This window comes from Triticum urartu, chromosome 3A, assembly GCF_056163025.1.
Source record: "Triticum urartu cultivar PI428250 chromosome 3A, HENAU_Tu73, whole genome shotgun sequence".
In the NCBI taxonomy this organism is placed as follows: domain Eukaryota; kingdom Viridiplantae; phylum Streptophyta; class Magnoliopsida; order Poales; family Poaceae; genus Triticum; species Triticum urartu.
In genome coordinates, this window is record NC_141875.1 from 734,689,729 (window position 1) to 734,701,595 (window position 11,867).

Consider the following 11,867-nt stretch of genomic DNA (forward strand, 5'->3'; position numbering starts at 1 on the left):
CAAAAACCCGTACAATTTGACATGGTGCCTTGAATTGGTCTTACAAGGCCATGAAAAAAATAGGGTCATTTACGGGATGTCGAGAAATGAGTTGCTCCCAAACAGATCCTTCTGGCCTATTCGAACACTCTCCATTGAACATGGTATTTCTTTGAAAATATCAGGACTGCCCCCAACTTTTGCAAGCAAGTGGGCATACCCATGTTAGGCATCCATACCTTGTCTGAATGATTTCCGACACCATATGCACATTGCGACATGTTCTATCATTAATTGTCATTTTTTCAGGAAATGAACAACTTGTCAAAAACCCAAACAACTTTTCATGATGCCTTGAATTGGTCATACGAGGCCCTTAAAAAATTGGAGTAATTTCAAGGATGTCGAGAAATAACATGCTTTCGGACGGAGCCTCCTGGTCCCCAGAACATACTTCGTTCAACATGGTCTATTTTTATACATCCTTGAAATGATCCCAACTTTTGCCACTAGGTGGGCATGCCCCTCATAGGCATCCATGCCATGTTTGAACAATTTCCGACACCGTATGCAAGTTGCGACACGTCCAGCCTTTTTTCTACATTTTATTATTGAGAAACCTCTAGAAAAATATAAAACTTGTCGAAAACAAAAATAACTTGTCATGGTGCCTTGCCCAACTAAGCGACTGCATCGCTCCTGTCAAGCGACTATTGAAATTTGTTCAGAATTTAAAAAAAATCTCATTTTCCAAAAAGCTCACAAATCCCAAAAATGTTCCTGCAAATTTAGCACACTTTTTTTGATATCATATATTTAGTCTCATTTCTGAAAAATGTTTTGGAATTTAATTTTTTGTCCGTACTCTCAGAAAATGTTTGTGTTCACAATTTTGTTTGTGCTTTTCAAAAAACATATTCACATTTTGACATTCTGGAAAAAAAGTAAAGACAAACATTTTTTGAAATTACCTTAAAATTTTAAAAAATGCAAATAATTTTTAATTTATGAACAAAATTTGGAAATAACGAACCTTTTGAAATTTTTGGCAACACTTTGAAAGCGTGACCATTTTTTGAAAAAGAAAGAAGAAACATAACAGGAAAAGGAAACTAAATAAAAAATAATTATGGAAAAATGACCAGTTCACAAAGTGTTCGTAAAATCTTTTTAAAATTCCCAGCCTGTCACTTACTTAATGCGCCTAGCTTTAGATGGTCTACCAAAGGCATGCTGTCGCATTAGTTGTGGAGGCACTTAATGTGTTAAAGTGGTCGTGGGTTCCATTCCTAGCTTGTGCGATCGTTTTTCGCTATTTTTCATGGCATGCCACTGCAAATGGGCCGGCCCAGGTAATCTGCCCGGCGTATATGTTACTACAAAAGTAGATACAAATTGCGAAATGTCTATATTACCCTTTATATGTATTGTGAGGGGGATTGTACCGAAGCGGGCAGTGGCCAAAACTAAACTAGGACATACCAATGTTTAACGATGTGAGACCTATTTAACATAAATTCGTCTAGCAGGAATATGTAAGGTGAGAGAGAGAGATAGTTAGTTAGTTAGTTAGTTTAGTGTCAAAAATGCTCTTATATTATGGGACAGATGAAGTATAAAAGGAAAAAAAAAAGGACATCAAAGGGTCATGCACGTACCTTTCGGCCAAATCAGCTTCTTTTATTGAGAGTTTTTACGGTACCCTATACTGCTCACAGGTGCTCACGGGTGAGGGAGCGGTATATTAAAATCCAACTGCTCATTTTCTAAGGGTAGGATAGACAAAAAAAATTACAGTCTCCTTCAACCTCCTGTTCCAGTAGCTGGACGGAAGCACCTCCCCGAGCTGTCGTCCTTGACAACGACCTCTGCCTTGAGCTTGTCTTCTTCGTCGCAGCCGAGGACCATCGCCGGCATTAGCGCGCTCCCTCGCCGTCTTCACTACGTCCCCAGCCATCTCATCGCATCCATTGAGCCCGTGGTGAGCTGCCGCTCCTCCGCGCCTCAGTTCTCGTCGTTTTTCGTCCAACGTCGTTTAGCTCAAGACGGAGCCCTGTCCGCCATGAAGGAATCCCTGCCTGGAGCTCATCCCGCACGCACGCGCCCGTCCACGCGCACGCTCATTCGCACTCCACGTCCGCTGCAACAGCCGGAACGCACGCGCCGCAGGTCCACAATTACCGCTGCCGCCTCCGGTACGCAAGCAGCACCACAGCGTCCCCTCGCCTCATCGCCATCCGCGGTCAGCATAAAAGAGCTCTCTTTTATTACTGTAAGTTAAGGCTATTGAGAAATAAAAACATGTGATCAATTATATGGGAGGGATGTTTCCCAGAAGGTGTCTGTTGGGAAGAGGTGTCTCCCCAACACACTCCTTCACCATGTATATAAATGGGTCTCCGACATTGCAATAAAATGAGTGGATCATTTGTGTCTCTCCTTTGTCTTCTTTACTTTGATACTACAACACGTTATCAGCACTTCGCTCTCCGTTGAGACCAAACGGCCATCCGAGATGGAGACGTCTAACGGCAACGCTTCTCTACGGGTGTGTTTGGCAGCCTGCACGGAGGGTGCATGAGCCCAAAAGTTCTCCATCGAACCCACTTTTCGTTGTTTGGTAGGGTGCATGGGCTCTATCGAGCTATACTCAACCGATGCAAAAAGCCCCTCAGCTATGCTCAACCCAGCACCCCCAGCGAGGCAAGCCGGGGTCAGCGAGGCTATCTTCGACCCACCGCTCCCTCGAACGACCACTCCTCCCGAACCCCACCTCTCTCCCACGCCCCCATGTTCTCTCGTGACCCCAACCCTCTCTCTCGCACAACCCGATGGCGGCGGCGCCGCCGCTTGTCTACCCCGCCGTTCGCCGGTCTATGCTGCCGCCGCCGCCCAAGATCTTCCGATCTACCTCCCCCTTGCCCCGCCCCAGTTGCTCAGTCAACTCGCCGCCGCCCCTCTTCAACATCGTCGCGAGAGGTAGCATGCCGTCGCCGCCATGAGGGGTAGCACCTCCACCCGTCCCCCCTCCCCCCCCCCCTCCTCCCCCTGCGTCCGCCCTTCTCCCTTCACCTCCTTCTCCCTCCTCACTTCCTTCCCCTAACCCCCTCCATCCATCCTTCCTGCCATGTCTACCTTGTAGATCTCTGCAGTATTCCTCTATTCCCTTCTGATTATGATGTTTAGGTGGTAAGAACGAGCACAGTAGATGTTTCCCTTTCATATGTTGTAGCTATTGTGTGCTCAGACTTAATTTTGTTGATTGCTTGTCATGCTGAAAAAAATTGCATGTGATAACTTTTATTTGTTTTTGTTTTTTAGATGAATGATTTGGCAAGAAAACGAAGAAAATTCATTATGAGAGGAGCTTGGTTTAGTTGATCTAGTGATGTTATATTGCTGAGATTCTGTTTCTAAGATGTTTTATTTCCCAATCATGCTGAGATATGACTAGTAATTTTTTCTTCATATTCATATATAGCCGAAATAATTTTTATTGTTCAGATTATGTTGAAACGGAGATGTTTATTGTTCGAATTATTAATGAAGTGTCGAAGTGTTGTTCGAAATTGTACGGGCACAAAAAAAATTGTTGATGCATCCTACCTCGTATACAGGCTGCCAAACACAGTCTCGGCTCAGCATGTCTCAACACATATATCACTACCAAGCATGTACACAGCATGTCTAGACTTGGCATGTCTCAAATGGGAACAACTATGCTAGGGTGGGAACAGCTACCAAACACACCCTACAGGATCCAGCCCATCGTTGTCTCTATGGATGGATACAGACAGATCCATTGCTTCTTGCCGGTCTTGATGCTTCACCCCTTGACACGGACGTACTTGCATCGGCGACGATGGCTGGCGCACGACATGGCTGGTTGGTGCGGCCCACTACAGGCGCGAAGGGGCGCCAAGCCTGCGCGGCGGATCTCACCCTCAGCGCTGCTCCTTCCGGCGGCAACGACGTCCCCGCATGCGTTGCTCTTCACTAAATCATCTAGGCCAAAACGGCAAGGCCGTGAGGAGCAAGTGAAGCATGAACACATGCTAGATGAAAATCGATTGACACTGATCAATCAATATGCATGCAGTTGCATGCGTCCATTTAGTCATCAGTGCATTGATTCATTAGTTTATTCTTGTTGGAGCAAGTACTAATCGATGCATTATTTTTCTTGTGTCCATCGAAACGGAAGAACAGCCCCGGCGTAGTACTTCCTCAGCGACACCGCTCGATGTTGGTCTGTACCATAGCACGCACGGAGAAACGGCGGCAGTTATGACCAGACCGCCAAGACGACCGGCGGGGGTGGCAGCGCTCCAGTCTCCCGACCTTAGCAGCAACAGCGCGTCGCGTGCACCATGGCATGCACCAGTGCAGCGGCTGCTACGACCCAGACACGACGACACCATCTATGGCAACCGGTTCGTCGTGTAACAACACAACAGAGTCTTCCCGGCACATCGGTGACGACTGGCGCACGGAGCGTCACTCTCACCGCGATCGCGGCTCCCGACGCGCTCACGTCTCCCGGTGGGGTGAAAACCGGCGGAGGCGATAACGGCGGCGTCCATGGGCCTGCGCCTGCGCGGCGCTGCTCGCACCTCGGGGCAGCGGCGGCTCAAGGCGAGGCATAGCCGGCAGCGACGCCTCTTCACGGTGACGCACGGGACCGGCGGCGGTGGTTATTCCCCTTGGGAAATTGGTAACCGCACGGGAGAGAAGGAAAGGAATCCTATCTCCTTGGTGATTTTACAAATCAGTCACTGGATTGTTTGTTAATCCTGGAAAAGTCCCTGCTTTCCCTGATTTAAGGCATATATGCTTATCAGATCTTGCGTTTTAGCCCCTTGGCTTTAGCACTTTGACAATAAGATTATTGTTATTTGCATGTTAAGCCATGGGCTTGAGAGCAAATATGCAGGGTAGACCATTGGTAAATTGCATAATAATGATTATGCATAATTTTATGTCATGTAAAATTACCGTTTGAGGCCCCCAAGTCCTTCAGTTTTGCACAGATCTTATGGATTGCATTATGGCAACGAAATAATTTCGTTCACAACTGTGAGGTCTACACCACCATGTGGTCATTAGCTTCAATGTGTTTTTAATTAACACAGAGTTGTGAGAAGCTCCATAAGAGTGAGGTCTACACTACTTAGTGATTATCTCCATGTGTTTAAAGTAAAAGTGAAGGCACAAAACTCATGACATAGACATTATGAGGCCTACGCTATTGGTGCCTACCTTCATGATGTTTTTCCAATTACTTGTCAATTTCATAGCATTTGTCATTGCTTGTGACTGTAATGTCACATACTCCATCAGGAGATGAATCCAAGGCATTGGTGACTATGATGCATATTATGCTATGAAGAGAATTATGCAAAACACTTGCATATTTTGGTGATTACCTCCCATGCATACACAACTTATGAGACGCCATCATAGCTATGAATTAAGTTTATGCACAACTGAGAGGTTTACGCCATTTTATGGTGATTACCTTCATGTGTTATAAATAACATAAGGTTGTGGAGGCTATGATCAATGGGAACTGTCCATAAGAGTGAGGCACCACTAGGTGGTCGACTACCTCTATGTGTTTTAAGGAAATTAAAGGTTTGTTCCTTTTTGAGGTGACTACCTTTACATGGAAGATCCACACCACATTGTGGTGTTCTTCTGGAAGGCTTGCCCTATGGGTCACTAAGAATCACCATCACCATGATTATGCTTAGCCATATCATTTTCATCCTACTTAATTTACTGAAGGTAAATTAATGCATGAGTATTTCATGCATCATATGGCTGACCTTTCGTAAGGTAATGTGATGCGATTACATTAGGTGGGAATAATTATTTGACATGGGTCGTGGACATAGTGATCTTGTCGACCCATGGCCTTGTGGCCATAAAGACTCCACCTGCAGAGAATGTCATGGCTATTTATAAATAGCTAAAATGTGCATATTTGCATTTATGTGACATCGCAATGACTCGGTTTTTACACTGAGTATTCAATGGATAATGAATATCCATTTTCCCTCTAATTAAGGCTTCATTGAGGCGAGATATATTGTTATAAGCATCACACGAATGATTATTCATTCGTATTAAGGACTTCAAGTCTGTTGAGGCTTATTATTCTGATGTCTATAAATCAACACTAAGTTGAGATTATGTGATAAGGCGGCTTCAGATACATATCTGACTGTAAGTCCTTACTGCACTTTACGTTCTCCTAGGATGGTAAACAGAAATATCATCTTTGTTTCAGGTTGCAATGCCTGAAATTCACGCTAGTACTCAACAATAGTGGTTAGAGAACCACGAGGAGTTGAATGTAAAGTGAAGAGAGAGAAAAAATGACAGGCGGAAATTGAGTGTATATCTCAAAAGGGAATGGGTCATTTAATTTAAATGATCATAATGACAACTTTCAAGATTGTCAAAATGGTGGTTTTACGAAATGCCGTACTAATGATTACCAATCAGTCAAGTATTGGGTTGAATCATACCACCGGCTCACTGGAGGCAAATGATTTTAATGGGATAAGTTTGAAGTTCTACTTCAAAAGGACCAGAGAACATTCTGGCATGATAGAAGGAGAATAGACTCCTCTATATTGATGATATGCTTGTGGAATGATATTCCAAAGATATTTTGGAGATCTCGTGTAGTCTTCTACTTATCCTTAAATATGATTGGCCTATAATTGTACTACTACATATAGTATAAATTGCAACATCTTGTCCCTCGGACATGATAGTTGAGATAATTGAGTGTATGAATTAGTTTATACTCAATCTTGTTGCATATATAATAATTTTTCCTCCTTTGTTATTATGATATTGGACGATTAGAGAAATTATTGACAATTCTGTTGGCTAGAACTTGACAAGTTGCAATATTCCCAACAATCATCAGATTGTTTTGTGCACTGCATGTGACATTGGGGAATTAATTTTAAGGCACTCTCACCTTAAAATTTGAAATGAGCCAGCCAATACTCTTGATTGCATTCAAGAATATGTTTGAATTAGTCAACCATTATCTGGGTTATGTTGGTACTTCATGGTGTTCATAGACGCATCTAAAAGATGGTCTTAGATGTGTATCATTCACACAAAACCATGTGTTTACTGAATTAATTGCTCAAATTGATGAATTTAGAGCAAATTATCCTCACGTGGGATAATTCCATTGGAATAGAAATGTGGTTGAACTTGATTCACGAGCATTCTATGGTTATATTCAGTATATGGTACATAACCAGAATGGTTTGGCTGGATCTCTTATGAAAGAGATTTAATATTGCATAACCAATGTTGCAGAATTGTGATTTACCAACATTTTGTTGATGGTAACATGCGGTCTCACACTCCGCATATTTGGTCTAAATGAGATCAAATGATACTGCACCCCCTTGCAGTTTGTATGTTGAAATAAGTGAAGTATTTCCTATCTGCGGTAATTCGGTTGTATACCGATATCACCACCCCAACGTACATCATGGGCCTTCACATATGGTTGGGATCTATGTGAGGAATAACTGTGGTATGTTCGTTAATCCGCCGAATACCTTAACCCTAGCAAGGGAGTTATTTGCAGCCCATACGCTGATTGCTTTTGCAATAAGAACATTTTCTGGCATTAGGGGGAGATGTGTACCACAAAGAATGCCAGGAAATGGATAAGAAATGTCATAGACATTTTGTCCACGTACTTCAGAATCTGAACTGCATGTTCAGGTTATGAGAAATTTGCAGCATATTGCAAATAATCTGCCAAGTATATTTACTGATGACAAAGGTGTCACTATGGTCAAGTACCAGAACGAGTGGAGGTACCTAATAAACCACTCGTCTCCCTAGATGAGAGCAAGAGGGGGAGAATTCTGGTCGCATGAGATTACATTCTCATATGTTTCAACGGAAACATGGGAGATTGACTCCTCGATCAGTAAATATGATTCAACCTCGGGTTGAATGACACCTGAGGGATGCGCGGGATCCAAAGTCCAACACATATGTGCACACATTTTAGGTGTTGGGACATCGAAACACCTTGACTCCGTTGTTGTGGGAAATCACAAGGAGTGAAGAGGCATAATGAGAATTCCATGATGATATTGATTCATGAGAATCGTATATGAGAAAGTCTACATATGTCGACATAAAATTCTTCTCGAGAATTGCTAGAATCCTTTTGGGCCCTGAACCAAATCCATGGAGAGTGTTGTTGCACTTATATTGGTTCAAATGAAAGGAAGCAATTAAGGAAGAGTGGCACTCGCTCATCAAAGAGAGGTATTTACCATTGTAAAACCTGCTCCTCATAAGTATCTTCCAGAGGAAAGAAAAGTGAATTTTTGTTTGGAAACAAAAATAAATGAGGTGGTGAGAAAGCGAGGCTTGTAGCACAAGGGTTTTTCGCAGAGACCCGACATCGGTTACGATGTAGCATACCTTCTTAGTATGAGTGGAATTATGTTTCGATACTGAATGTTAATGGCAGTATAGATCCATACGGTTGATGTATGTAATGTCTACATACTCCCATGGGTCAATTAGTTTGGATGTATATATTGAAGTCATTGAATGACTTAATATTCTGAATCCAAAGGTAAATCGCAACATGCATGTGTGGAACTTCTAAAGTCATTCTATGACTTGAAGTAGTCGGAGAATTGTGTGGTGCAACCGACTAAGTGAGTTATTCCTTGACAAGGATTACTCTCATACTAATGATTGTTGACGTGTATTCATGAGGAAATCCTGGGTTGGATTTTACATCACCTTAATTTGTGGTGTCGATGATCTTATCATTAAAGTCTATATAAGACATGAAATACACACAATCATGTTAAGACGGATATTTGGGTTAAACCAAATTATGTTAAGCTTATGACTTGAGCATATCCCCCTAAGATATCAGTCTTCATATATCCGAAAGTATTGGAGAAGTTCAATATGGACATATTATATCAAAGACACATATGGTCATGTTATACCTAATATGGGATATAGATCCTTGAGACATAGGGGAGATGGTGAAGTGATAGAGGAGCATGAATTGCCATATCTAAATACCATCGAAGCACTCATATATCTTGCAAAATATGTCAGGCCTGACACTATAGTTTCTGGCAATTTATCAAGAGTGCAATTCCCTGAAAGGTATAAGGTTTGTGTAAGGAATATCCTGGGATATATCCAGGGCACGAAGGGTCTTGATCAATTTCATTCGAAAAATCAAGATGGGACCATGGTTTGATATATTGATAGTGGCTAATTATCTGATCCCACAATGCCATATCAAAGACTGGGTTTGCTGGAAGAGTACTTTGAAGGAAGTATTCAGAATAGACTCTAAACGAGTCCTTCCAGTGATCATTCTATTTCATTTGAAGCATCAGAAAATGTGGATGACTTCATAGAATGATTGGCCACATGTGAAATCATGTGGAGATTATCATTATCTACCAAGATAATGTCACTTGTATTGCTTATGGGTTATATTTATCCTTGTGAATTACAGAAATGTAAGAGGATAATATGCAAACAGATTATTGTAATATTCACAATATCTCTATCAATGTTTACATTCCAGAACTAGGTTCGTGGAATTAGTATGAGATATTCTTGAGGTTTGCAAAGTTCAAGGGGAGTAAAATCCCAAGTTATAATCCGTTAGTGATTCTCAAATCACTCATATTGTACTCCTTTTCCCTTTATGAGTTTTCCATGATGGTTTCTCATATAAGGTTTTGAACGAGACAATATAAATACAAGTGCGGATATATGCCATATTGGTTTCTCCTTATATTTTTCCCACTGGGTTTTAAAGGAGTTTTCGATGGCATATTATTATAAGGTTTCTCCTCAATTTTTCCCACATGGTTTTTGGAGGAGTTTTCAGTTTGCAATATACATATGATGAATTGATCAAGGGGGAGTGTTGAGAAATAAAAACATGTGATCAATTGTATGGGAGGGATGTCTCTCAGAAGGTGTCTGTTGGGGAAGAGGTGTCTCCCCAACACACCCCTTCACCATGTATATAAATGGGTCTCCCACATTGCAATAAAATGAGTGGATCATTTGTGTCTCTCCTTTGTCTTCTTTACTTTGATACTACAACAACGGCTACAAAATTCGGTGTGAGCTTTTTAGTTTGTTCACATTTACACCTGCACCAGCGAAGAACCAACTAACGTATATTTGCTTATGCATGTAATGGATTTGGCGCAATCTTAATTCAGCTTGTCTTACTAGCTGGCGTTCCGTGATTGTCATGCTCTAGTAGTACTACTCATGACGTGTCCCTACTTGGCATGAGCTACCAATTTTTCATACAAAAAGAAGCTTCTTGCATGAAGCTAAGAAAAGACGCACTAAACATTAAACAATATGTAACGCCAAGCTAGATGCATACCTGAAATTAGGCAGCGGTAGCGGCGGGAGAAAAGAATTAAACCCATGGCACAATCTGGTTGGTCGCGGTGAAAAAACTTTTCAAATATTTTTTAGATGGAGGTGAGAATTTTTTTTTGAAATGTTTTTTAGATGGTGGTCAGAAACCCATGTATTTCTTTTAATGAAGAATTATACAAAGTGGCGCTTGCCGCTAGGCTACGGTGGTAAAAAAAAATCCTTTTTCATTTCTTGTTTAGATGGAGGTGAGGATTTTTTTAAATGTTTTTTTAAAATAGAGGCGAGGACTACATGTTTTTCTTAAATGGAAACATGCGCACAACTTCATCTATGAAAACACGCGCACAACTTCATCTAGCGGTCCCAACCACTAGTACACTATAAATGTATTGAAGTATTGTGGTACATGGACGTAGGTAGAACATGCGACGCACAGTTGGCACAATGGTCAAATGTATCCCTTGTTTTGTGCACCACAACTAGCTACTACTTCTTGTCCAATATGGAGTAACTAGATAATAAAAGCCAATTACTGCACGAATACATAGGCTAATTTGGGTACCTTTTTGACTTTCTGGTGTAATCATGGGCGGCCGCATTCATCCTTGTTCGGAGAAGCTGCACTGAAAGTCTGAAACAATGGTGTCCGTCCGCTTAATTTGTGCACCAGTAGTAGTATATAGCCTTTCCATGCATCTTTATGTTTTTCTTTCCTTGCATTGCTCCACGAAAGCGCGCATGCCTTACATGGTTCCACACAGGTTAAGGCCTCCTTTGGTTTGTAGGATTTTTATAGGAATTCTATAGGGTAGGATTTGCAAAGGAAAAATTTTCTTTGAAGCCCTTTGGTTTGTAGGAATGGATTCCTATTTCTATGTGGGATATGAATCAATTCTTCACATTTTGGAGGGAAAAAACATTAGTCTAGACTCAATGGAAAAAATCCTATCCTATGCACCAAATGGCATCTCTTTCTTATAGAAATTGACATGCATATCATCTCACTTCTTATGATTTTTCTATTACTATAAAATTCATATCCTATAAACCAAAGAAAGCCTAATATTTTCTTTACGGAAATGCTATCTGGCGACCGTTCCCCAGGAGGAAATCTCTAGCGAACCCCTCATAGACACATGATCATGATCTGATTGTGTCAGTTTTGGATGAAACTTAATACTCCACGAATGAGCACAAAAATGTTACAATAAAAGCTAGCGGCCCCACTTCTGGTTTGGAGGCATCGATAATACGTGCTACTAGTATCATGAATCCCTCTCAAACGACTCCAGTAACTTGGTTAGTGCTAGTAGTCCGAACCCTTGGTGCATATTGTGAAAATTCAAGTCTACTTAGAAACGGGCACGCCTGGATAAAGCATCAAGGTAAACCGAGCAAAACACGCATGAGAATCTCCGCGTCTTTCTAAAAGCAAA